At 32.4% G+C, this 12,841-nt stretch overlaps 1 protein-coding gene and 1 pseudogene across 1 annotated transcript in view; both read right to left on the reverse strand.

The window, feature by feature from the left end:
• The window catches only part of PTPN13 (protein tyrosine phosphatase, non-receptor type 13), a 176,472-nt gene that overhangs the window by 119,495 nt on the left and 44,136 nt on the right, over window positions 1-12,841 (reverse strand). The window lies entirely within an intron of this gene.
• Window positions 2,417-6,214, reverse strand: LOC105289610 (annotated as a pseudogene).

Here is a 12,841-nt window from a genome sequence, read left to right on the forward strand (position 1 = left end):
TACACACCCCAAAATTTCATGCCAAAATACTAAACAAAATGGTTTATAACTTTGTTTTCACATATTCAAAAAAAAAGAAAAGGAAGGGGGAGGCTTAGTTGAATGGTAAACTATTCCATTTTTCCAAAAAAAAAAAAATTAAGGATACGTTTCTCATAAAAATGTTAACCATGACTGATGCACAACACCCAAAGAAAGTAAAAACCTTGCAGCATTATTTACAAAAGACAAGATATGGAAGCAACCTAAGTGCCCATCAATAGATGACTGGATAAAGAAGATGTGGTACAAAGATACAATGGAATATTAATCGGCCATAAAAAAGAATAAATTCTTACCATTTGCAATAACATGGATGGACCTAGAGGTTACTATGCTATGTGAAATAAGTCAGGCAGAGAAAGGCAAATATCATATGATATCATTTATATGTGGAATAAAATAAATGAACAAACAAAACAGAAAAAAACAAAAATTAATTTTAAAAAAAGAAAGCAAAAATCTTAACTTGTTACTAAATGATACGAGGCATAAAGCCACCTTTTAATTTCTATATTTGAGAAAAAAGTAGTGAAATAATTGTAAAAAGTTTTCTTTAAATAGCTTAGTTATATAATGTGGATAAATCTCAGTCAGAATGTTGAGTAAAAGGCAGGCACAAAAGAGTTCACATTGTATGATTCTATTTGTATGATGTTTAAATTTAATCTATGTGATGTCATAATAATGACTACTCTTGGTAACCCCAAATCTACTGACTACAAGGGAACATGAGGGAGACTTCTTGGGTGCTAGAAATGTTCCTGCACCCAGTGGTGAGTAGATGGGTGTATACATTCATAAAATTCATCAGGCTGTACAATTAAGAATAATGCCTTTTACTGTATACATTATATCTCAATATTTTTAAAAACCCCTATAAGTATATAAATTAAAACAATAAATATAGTGAGTAAAATGACATACATTAGCAAGTACAGAGCTAGAGTACATGACCCATAGCAACTTTTCCTTCTAAATGTATAACTTAAAGTTTATAAAATGGTCTGTTTGTAACATCTAGAGCCAAAATAAATTCAAATCAAAACACAGTGTATTGACTGTGTATTTGTGGAATAGGACAGGTTTACTCTAAGTGCTTCATATACTTGTTAAACAACCTACATTATTCATTTTAAGAATGCTAGATATTAAAATAATTTAATGTTTTATAGTTTGTTTCCAGAGAACAAATGGCGTAATTTATCAGGTTCAAACACATTCAACTTGAAGAACCTGTTAATTCTGGCCCTGTAAATGCAGGGCAAGATGTAGCATGTCAAAGACAACTGATGCACCTTGCTAATCGACAAAATTATGATTGTAGATAATTAGGAACGTAATACAGACTACTTAGGTTTTGGTCTTTTAGAAGCTGCGTACATTATACAAATATTTCCGCAAAAGCTTTTAATCCATAAAAACTTTCTATTATTTCCTTTCAAGGCTTAAAAAAGTAAGTCAGGAATTAAATTCGAAGTTCAGTGCTTCATCTCCTTTCTCATGAATTGAGTTACTTATTCTCTTTTGGTTCCACCAGACTGGAAGTTTTACATTTTCCCTCTTTTGGTTTTATGATTATTCTTACCAACTTTAAGAATATTTGATTATGCTAACTCTAAAGTCAATATCCCTACTATTCTCATGAACAGAATCAACCCTTTAAATTGTTTTCATTCTCATCATTTACACCAGTCTAAATGTTATTTTATTTATAATTTTGAAGCTGACATCATTATTATTAAGGTTTTATACAGCTAATGCTGTTTAGATTAAACATCATGTTGACTAATCAACACACTTCTGCTTATCATTCCTTCTTGGAGCTTTCCTCTTCCTTCTGGGTTAAATTTCCGTCTTACTAAAATACACCTTTCAGTAATTTCTTCAAAGAGGGTTTCTTTGATAGTGAATACTCTGTTTTCATGTTATTGACTCTTTTCTTGAACTGCAATTTATGAAGACATCAAATTCCATCTGCACATCCCAGTGCAGTAGCCATTTGCCACACGTGGCTTTTAAGAACTTGAAATGTGGCTAACATAACTGAGAAACTGAATTTTAAATTTATTTTAATTTAAATTTTAAAATCAATACTAATCAGTTATTAGAAAACTTTTAAGTATTCTTGGAACAATTTGAGTATATAAATCTTCTTTTTCGCCAGCATACTTTATAAAATCTAAATATTCCTGATGAAATTTAAAGTCCAAATTGAGATTAGTGTAAAATAGATTTTTGACTTAGTACAAAAAAGTGTACATCTTACTAATATTTTTCACGTTGATTACATTTGAAATATTTTAACACATCGAATTAAATAACATATTAAAATTAATTTCATGTTTCTTTTAAAATCTTTTTTAATGTGGCTCCTAGATAATTTCAAATTATATATATAGTGTATATTATATTTCTACTAGACAGTGTTATTCTAGGTTGAGTTAAATTCTTTGATAATTTTGCCTCTTTTTTATTTTTAAAATAATTACTGTTCTGTTCCTATTCTCTCCAGTTTTCCTTCTGGAACTCATATTACAGTATGTTGGACTTCTTATTCAATCCTCCAAGAACCTGAACTCTCCTACATTTTTAACAGCCAGATGATCTCGTAAGTGTTACTGTCTAGTTTACTAATTTTCTATTTAAAAAGAAAAGAGAATCTGTGTAATTTGTTGTTTAAGACCTCCATTAAAGGTGTAAACTTAGTCACTACATATTTTAGATGTTTTATTTCACTTTTTTCATTCTGCCTATATTAATTCACTAGGACTGCCATTACAAATACCACAGACTGGGTGGCTTGAACGACTGAAATTTGTTTTCTCACAGTTCTGGAGGCTGGAAGTTCAAGATCAAGGAGCCAGGAGAGCTGGTTTTCTCTAAGGCTTCTCTTCTTGGATTCTAGGTGACCATCTTCTCCCTGTGTCTTCACACGGTCTTCTGTCTGTGTGTCCATCCTAACTTTCTCTTCTTACCCTTTAAGAACACTTTCACAGTGGATTAGGGCCCACCTTTACAGCCTAATTTTAACTTAATTACTTCTTTAAAGATGTCATCTCCAAATACAGTCGTATTCTGAGGCACTGGGAGTTAAGACTTCAATATATGAATTTTGGGAGGACAAAATTCAGCCTAGTTATAACAGTGTCTATTTTAAAAGTTTTCACAGTATCTTGAAGTTTTTTTTTCTTCTTCTTTATCTCATCATTTTACTGAATTAATATTTTAATTCAAAGTATTAATTAAAATATACTTAGATGATTCTGTTATTAGAATTAGATGATACTATTTTTTAATTGTTCAAATTTTTGTTTTGATGCACAGTATGAGAAATGAACTTTTTTATCAAGTGAATTTTATGGAACATGAACAGCTAATAAGTTAGACCAAGAAAAGGACAGCTAATTGTCCAAATTTAAGGATATAAGAACCAGATAAACTTTGATTCCAGTCTTCTTTAAGAAGTCAAAGTCTTTCAAACACAACTTTCCTATGAACTGGTCCAGAGCATCACAGCATAGAGGAATGCCTAACGGGGTTGTGGACCCTAAAGGGACACATTTCCTTGGTGCTGCTTTGACAATATTGCCCACATGCAGAATCACCTCTGCTGCTTCAGCTGCACTCAGAAGAACCTGCTGCTTCACTTGGAAACTTCTGTTATACTCAGTGTTGCCATTTCACCAATGGTGCCTCCCTTCATATCCAGTCCAGCAGTTATAACGCCTTCGCTATGGTTAGCTCAAAGCTATGCCACCAGATCTGCACTGTCGTAGCCTGCAATGTCAGCTATAATAGTTGGCAACATTTTCAGTGCTTTCGTGTAAGACTCCATTGCAACAACTTCTTTACCTGGTGTTCTATTGGCAAGCTATGTCACAGCATTAGCCATCAGCATCTCAGAACAGCCTCCTCCATAAACTGTTCTAGAATCTTTCACAGTTTGGGCAACAACACAAAGAGTATCATGCAAAGATCTTTTTCTTTCATCTAAAGTCTGTTGAGTGGCACCACGAAGAACAATAGTGCAAGCCTCACCAAGGGCCACCCCAGAAAAGTGAATGAGCTTGTGATCTCCAATCATGGCTTCTTCAATAAGCTTGCAACTTCCACTCTTCACTAGTTCAGGGTTGTCAAAGGTAGAGGCAATTTCACCACCTGTGACAAGAGCCAGGCTTTCCATACCTACAAAATCTGCATGTTTAATAGCCATAACATCAGCAGCACCAGAGCTGTTTGGGATAATTAGAAATTAATTGCCCATTAACAAAGTAATTTATCCCATGATTGAGAATACATTCAACTTTCTCCTTCATTTTTTCTTTTTCTGCATGTTCTATTTCAGCAGCCTTTGCTGTAGAATCAACTCTACCTGGGAACCAAATATTTTTATTTTTATTTTGTCTGTATTCATACTAGTATTTGCAATAAGAATTTTAGCATTTTCAATTCGCTTAGTTGGTTTACTCCAATTGTTTTTATCCAACAGAAAGCCTTCATCTAAACAGGAATCTGCTAGACTTCCTCCTCCTTGAGGATGTGAATTGCACAGACACTACTCCCTCACAACTTGTGCCTGAGACCAGATGGAAAAGAAACCAGAAGTGACCTAGGTGGTATTATTTTTTTAAAAGTGGGGAATCTCCATAAGAAGAGATGAAATATTGCCATTTGTGACAAAGTGGAAGGACCTCAAGATAATCATGCTACGCGAAATAAGCCAGACAGAAAAAGTTGAAAACAACATGATATCACTTATATGTGGTATACAAACCCAAAAGCAATAAATGAACAGGACAAACAAACAGAGACTCATGGACATGGACTATAGATTAGTGGTTACCAAAGAGTGGGGGAAGGGGGAGGTAAATGGGGTTAAGGGCGTCAAATATGTGGTGACAGAAAGAAATCTAGCTATGGGAGGGGAACACACAATGTAATATATATATATGCTTTACTGCTAAATTGTACACCTGAAACTTACTGGATTTCATTAACCAATGTCACCAAGAAAAGATAAATTAATAAAAAAAAAAGTAGGGAATCTACTTCTGCTGTTTGATTAATAAAGAGGAAAATAAACCACTGACTCAAAGTCAGGGTAAGCATTTGATTGGAAAACATTTTATTTTAAAATCAGAGTTTCAAATTAATAAGGAAAAAGGTCAAGCTCTAAAATTAAAAACTAAACAATTTGTGGAAAATATTTAGTATATTTTTAAAAATAGCTCTATTAAGGTATAATTGACATACAATAACTGCACAAACTGAAAGAACATGATTTTATGTTCTGACATAAATATACTTGTGAAACAAGTACCACAATCAACATAATAAACATATCAACCAATACATTCCCACTAGCAGTGTATAAAATTCCACTTGCCTCAAGTCCCTGCTAACTGGAATGGTCAGTCTTTTTAATTTTATACATTCTAATAGATGTGTACTACTATCTCTGTAGTTTTAATCTGTATCTTCTTGATGCTTAATGATGTGAAGACTTTTGTATTTCTTTGATGGTTAATAATTTCACATTAGTAGTTGAAATCTGAAATCTGTATTTCTTCTTTGGTAAAGTATCTGTTCAAATCTTTTGCCCAGTTTTGGGGGGTTGTCTCTTTCTTACTACTGAGTTTTGAGAATTCTTTATATATTCTAGATACAAGTCCTTCGTTATATGACTGGCTAAATTTTTTCCCCTACCATTTGACTTCTACTTTCATTCTCTTAACAATGTGTTTAGAAGAGTAGATGTTTTTAATTCCAATAAAGTCTCCCTTATCACTTTTTCCTCTTATGAATTGAGCATTTGGAATCATATCTAAGAATTCTTTCCCTAACCTAGGGTCACAATCATTGTCTCCTGTGCTTTCTTCTAGAATGTTTATAATTTTAAGTTTTATATTTAGATCTATGACCATTTTGAATTTGTTTCTATATATGGTATGGAGTAAGAGTCAAAGTTTTTCCTTCCTTCCTTCCTTCCTTCCTTCCTTCCTTCCTTCCTTCCTTCCTTCCTTCCTTCCTTCCTTCCTTCCTTCCTTCCTTCCTCCCTCCCTCCCTCCCTCCCTCCCTCCCTCCCTCCCTCCCTCCCTCCCTTCCTTCTTTTTTTAGTATATGAATATCCAATTTTTACAGCACCATTCATGGAGAAGACCACCTTTTGCATCTCTATCGACCATATAAATATAGGCCTCCTTCTGAACTCTACAATGTTCCGTTGATCTATTTCGATTAATGCAGCTTTGTAATAAATCTTGAAATAAGGTAATTTGAATCCTCGAACTTTGTTCTTTTTCAATGTTGTTTTGGTTATTCTAAGTCTATTGAATTTCCATGATAGATTTTAGAATCAACTCACTAATTTCTACAAGAAAAAAAAAAGCCATTCGGATTGCATTGAATATATAGAGAATTTGGAGAATATGGATAATATTGAATCTTCTGATCCAGGCACAGCATAGTTCTCCATTTATTTAGGTCTTCTTTAATTTCTCTCAGTATTGTTTTTTAGTTTTCATTATATAGATCTTCACATCTTTTGTCAGATTTATTCTTAATTATTTTATATTTTTCATAATTCATGTTCTACATATTTTTTACCATTTTAAAATGGTTTTTAAAATTTTTGATTTCCAACTGTTCATTGTTACTATGTATGAATACATCAGATTTTTGTATATTGATCTTATATTCTGAAATTGCTGAACTCAGTTCTAGACGCTTTTTTAAAGTAGACTCCATCAAATTTTCTATGTAGACATTCATGTAATTTTCAAATACATACACTTTTACTGCTTTCTTTCTAATCTGGATGCCTTTAATTTCTTTTTCTTGCCTTAATGCATTAGTTAGAGCTTTGAGTACAATGTTGAATATAAGTAATGAGAGCAGACATCCTTATTCTGACCTCAAGGGGAAAGATTCAGTGTTTAACCATTAAGTATGATGTTAGTTAGAAGATTTTATAGGTGCCCTTTATCAGGCTGAGGTAGTTCCTTTCTATTGGCAGTTTTTCTTAAAGTCAAGAATGAATATTGGACTTTATCAAATGTTTTTATCTGCATCTACTGAGATGATCACGTGGTCTTATTTCTATTCAGTTCATAAACGTGGTGAATTATATTGACTGATTTGTGAATGTTAAACCTATCTTGTACTCCTGGGATCTACTTGATCAGGATGTATTATCACTTTTACATATTGTTGAATTCAATTTATTAAAATTTTGTTAAGAATTTTTTCATCAATGTTCATAAAGTATATTGGTCTACAGTTTTATTTTCTCTAATGTCTTTGGTTTTGATATTATAGTAATGTTGGCCTCATAGAATTAGTTGGGAAGTATTTCCTCCTCTTCAATCTTCTTCATTTAATATAGAATTGCCGTTATTTCTTCTTTAAATTAAAAAAATTCCCCAGTGAAGCAATATGGGCCTGGAACTTTCTTTATGGGATATTTTAAACTATGTAGTCAATCATCTTAACAGATACAAGACAATGCAAATTGTCTATTTTTTCCTGAGTGAACTTTTGGTAGTTTTTGTTTTTTGCAGGTGTTCATCTCATGTAGTTATTAAATTTTCCAACAACTTTATTAATAATTTTTCCTCATTATTCTTTTAAGATCTGTAGAATACAAAGTGATGTCACTTGTCACATGATACATTTCTAAACATCCTGTTGCTATGCTCATAGGAAAACTATCAATTTAAAAACTTTATTGTCATGTATACATAAAATGATTTCACAGCTCTAAATTGGTATTGCTCATAAAGATTTATTTTAAAATAGTTACATTATTTCTGTTCTTCCAATATTAATTCTTACAAGTCATTTAAACTTGGTCCTATTTTCTTATCTCTAAAAATATTTAGTAAGGTAAAATTGATTCAGATCATTCCAGCCCAAAGAGCTTAATTTCATTAAAAAATATATATATATGTATATGTGGCTTTGAGTTTATATATTTCTTACATGTTTTTTTCCCCTTTAAATGGCAAGGGTATTTCCATGAAAGTATTTATTCAGTGAAAGCAATTATAAAACAAAAACAGGAAGAACTTAATTTTGCTGATATTTTACTTGATTCTTCTGATAAAATAATCGATCACTGATGCTCTAGTAAGATTGTTTTTTTTTTTTTTGAAAAAAAAAACAGGTACCTACAAATTCTATCTTTTAAACACTTTTTAATGAGTGAAGAGCAGAGAAGTCTGATATTTGTCCTAGCTATCTGGAGTAACTAGTAGTTTTCACTCATGCATCTAACAAGCAAGTGTTTATAATGAAATACAGCCAAAGCATTCTATATGCCCTGCTCTCTGAAACTGTATCTAAATTTGTTGTCCAAAAACAATAAGAAATGTGACAGGGTCTTCTTAATTTCTCCAGGACACTTTCTGGTAACTTTGAATTTTTTATTCAGACAATGAACCTTTTTTTTTTTTTTTTTAGCACTTCTCTTTATCACAATGCTTTATTCTATTATCTTTTTAACTGTTTAATTTACTAATTTCACTAATTTATTATTTATTTATTAAACAGGGAACCAGAAATGGCTGTACTTAAAGAGATTTATATGGGATTTACATCCTTGTGAATTAGGTCTTTTCCTCTCATTAGTTATGCAAAAACAATTTTCACAATAACCAACCACTCTAATACCTTAAAATCCCATAGATTCAAAAGACCTATCTTCTGCAAAGAGCAACAGTTCAGTAACTTAAAAAAAAAAATCACTGTTTTGGGCAACTAATATAATGGTAAGCTAATTTTTCCAAGGTGGCAATAATTTCAGCTCTAAAGATTATCCAGAATGTGTATGAGAGTGGCATTGTTTTTAATTATCTGGGACCATTGAGCCCCTGCATAAATTTATCCATGATGTAAAAGCTAAAATCTTAAATGTGTTTTTTCTAACATAAATGTATGTTTTTTTCTGACATAAGCTATGCTTTCCAATCAGTTAATAAGATGAACTGAGATGTATATAATTAGTAGGAAAAGACACTTAATAAAATTTCTCCAGAATTTTAATTTCGATGGCCACATTTATTTTTCAAATTAATAAATAGTATCTCCTCAGCTGGCCAAAAAAGTAAAATGCAGCTATCAACTATATATAAGAAACATCTAAGTTACAACACAGATAATTTGAAAATGAAGGAGGAAGGATATTCTAGCTAAATGGCAAGGAGAAGAAATCAGCGGTAGCAATGTTAAGAGCAGACTAGATAGAATTTAAGGTGAATAGTAAAAAGAAAAAACAACTTATTTTATATCGATAAAAGGTCCAATCCATTTAAATTAGTCATGAACCATTATATGTTATCATAAAAAATTGCATGAAAACACATGATGACAGTAGAGAGACAAAAATATCATTATAGTGGGAGATATGAACTACCCTAAGAATGTGACAGATCAAGTATACAAAATAATAGGGATATAAAAAATTTTCAAAGCACAGACATGAATAAACTTAATTTATACCTGAGAAACAGAAAATACATTCTTTTCAAATTCCCACAGGTTATTTACAAAAATAGACCACAACCGAATCTCAGAAAATTCTAAAAAGTAATCACAGATCACATTTTAATAATCACAAGACAATAAAACTAAGAAACATAACACAAGGAAAACTAATTATTATCACTATCATCTAAATGTTTGGAATTACACATTTTAAAAAAGTTTTACATTTTTTTTCTCTTCTGAAGAGAATCTCAACTGCATATGGTGTCTTTCAGTAAAGTCATCCTTAGGTATCGTTATTCTATGAGTGATAATTACAAGTTTATTTTTTTTAAAAAAAAGCTAAAAAGATTGCTAGGAGGCTCAAAACAATGAAGAAATAGATAATTTTCTTGACTTATGTTCAATAACCCCAGCAGAAATGCTTATTTCCAGGCTTTTATTCATAGGAATGTCAACTTTCACTTAAATACTAAAAAAGACACAGCAGCAACATACATGTTCAAAAAGACAGGAGGAAAAAGCCACCCATATGATCTAAAACAAAGATTTGTATAACAGATACAGAAACACAAAGACAAGGAAAACACATTTTAGAAAAAACAAACTTCTTGGAGGCCAACATATTTTGCCTTTTTTTTTTCCCTCCTCCCAACAATTCTGGCATTATTCATACAGGTGTTTACTAAAGAACCAAGACCAACACCATTCATCCACAAAAAAAACAAACTAATATAAGTATCCCGTTTTTCGAAAGTCTGTTTTACTCTGCTTTTATGAAAGATCAACATTAATACTTGTTTTCGCTAACTGAAAGAAATCTGAAGATTTTAGCTTGTATTTTATCAAAAAAGGTAAAAAATAAAAATAGCATTCGGCCTTTCTTCTGCAGTTAGCTGTATTACAGGCAGCGCAACTGGAGCAGAGAGAGTGGCTCCGCCAAGCTGAGTCCCCGGGATCACATTCAGCAGCGCAGCATCAAGATGGCGAAGCTTCGAACTGTGTCTGTGAGCATCTGTGCTTTATCTCTACTTATTTTGCATACATTACAAAAATGTGTCCTAAGATATCAGAAAACCCTAAGAGAGCTTGTAAGGGTGTTACTTATGTTTAGTAGAAAACTAGATTGTAATTAAATATATTTGGTATGATTTGGTAGGTTATTTTAGGGGTCTGGGAACACTCAAAAATGTTTCCATAGAAATTAAATGGCACTTGCTTCTTTGATTTATGCCATTTGGCTTAACAAAAGGTTTCATAGGAATGCTCTACTTTCAAATATCAGGGGAAACTGGTAATTTTTAAATTTCAGTTTGTTATAAGAGTAAGGAGAAAAACTTGTGGCAAAAAGACACTGTGCTATCAAATACAAGAAATGAAAAATCAAAGATTTCAGATAACCTAAATCAAATAAGCATAATTTTCTTCCAAATAAAATTTCCAATTGGCAATCAGAATAGTTAGTAATCTCCAGACTGCCAAAGAATCCAAATTCAGTTTCTCTATATTACTGATGTTACTCTGTGAATTAGACTGAAGATCTTACGGTAACCAACTCCTACTGGACAGTGTCTCAGACTTTGCTGCCTCACAATTAATTTTATGACACATCCAGTGAGTCTCTTTATTGTAATGTGCCAGTATGTTATGCAATAATTACATTTCAATGACAAGTACTTTACAGACAGACATTTAATCTCTATTAAAATTATGAAATTTGAAAGAAAGAAAACCCTCAGGTATTCCCAGTATACAAGATGCTTTATATTCTATGAGTCATGGCCAGGGCAGTGATCCTGCCATTAGTATAATAAAAAGAGGTATTACCCCTCCCTCCTCTGAAGAAACATCTGTAGTACTTACTGTCTCTGTCACTTATCTGGCACACTGTTTTGAAGTAGTAAACTTTTCACATGGATCTGATCTGAAATGAATCCCTCAAGGGCAACACTGACACCTTCTCTTATGGGGTTCTTCCATACAATACCTTATAAGTAGAAGGTGTTTCTTAAATATTAATTGACTATTGCTAATTAATTGAGTAATATCACCAATATCCTTCCTTTGAAAACATTGCTGGAGCATGGCTACCTGCTCTATACTCTAGAGTGCATATACTTTCAAATTTTCTGAAAAACTAAAAGCAAACAAAGCAACAAGGTCCATTAAAATAGCTAGATTCCAGGTAAGTGGCATTCGATGAAAGTAACTTTCTTTAGATTTATCTTAATTCTAATCAAAGATCTTCAAGCATCTAAGTTATAGCAGAATTAGGTGGTATCTAACATTGTTTAGTTTATGTTCCAGTCTCTGGATTGAAAAATAATAGCAACAACAGCAACAACAACAACAACAAAGCTTACCATCTGTCCCCCAACATCCTTCCCCTGTACTCCAGACTTTCCTGTACTCAATCAGGGGTCACTCCTACACCTTCCAAAGGTTCCCATGGCTCCTGGTCTTGGACAATTCAATCCTATCATGGTTCTCATACTTTAACGTGCATCAGAACATCCTTAAAAACTTGTTAAAATGCAAATTGCTGGGATCTAATCCCTGAGTTTCTCATTCAGTTAGGTCTACTGTGGGGTTAAATATCTGCATTTCTAATAAGTTTTTAGGTGATGCTGATGCTTGCTCATCCAGGAACCACACTTTGAGAACTATTACTATCCTCAAAATCTCATGTTTCTGTTATGTTTATTGTGCCTGATTAATTCATTCAAATCAGTTATAAAGACTGATTCTTCCTTTAGATGAAGTTTGATTTCTTTACCTACTGTTCTAAATAGATGTTGGTCATGTGGTATTAATGGCAAATACCATCTTCCAGGTGGAGTTTTGTAGCATGGCATCAAATGTTTTTGGTAAACCAAAGAGTGACTAACTTTTCCAGCTCCAAAATGCCACTACCTCCACAGGGAAGCAAACTAGCTATTCAGTATACATTATCCTAATTTAGAGTCATAGGGATGCACATACTATTCTCTCTTCCAAGAATGTTTTTTTCCCTCTCTCTTAACTTCTCTTCTTTCAGGTATTAGCTTAGAGGGCACTTATGCAGAGAGGCATTCTTTTTTTCCCCTATGATCATGTCAAATCTTCCTATTACGCGTTCTCATAGAGTCACTGAATCCCCTCCTCTGTAGCCCTTATCATGGTTGTATTTTTTACATTTATTTATATAAATATTTTATTAATAGCTTTTTTCCCCACACTGGACTATAAGCTCCCTACAGACAGGGAATATTTTTGGTTTTGATCATCATATTTTCAGTTCCTAGCACAATATCAGGCACATAAATGTTCAAATAAA

This window comes from Pteropus vampyrus, unplaced genomic scaffold (genome assembly GCF_000151845.1).
Source record: "Pteropus vampyrus isolate Shadow unplaced genomic scaffold, Pvam_2.0 Scaffold25, whole genome shotgun sequence".
In the NCBI taxonomy this organism is placed as follows: domain Eukaryota; kingdom Metazoa; phylum Chordata; class Mammalia; order Chiroptera; family Pteropodidae; genus Pteropus; species Pteropus vampyrus.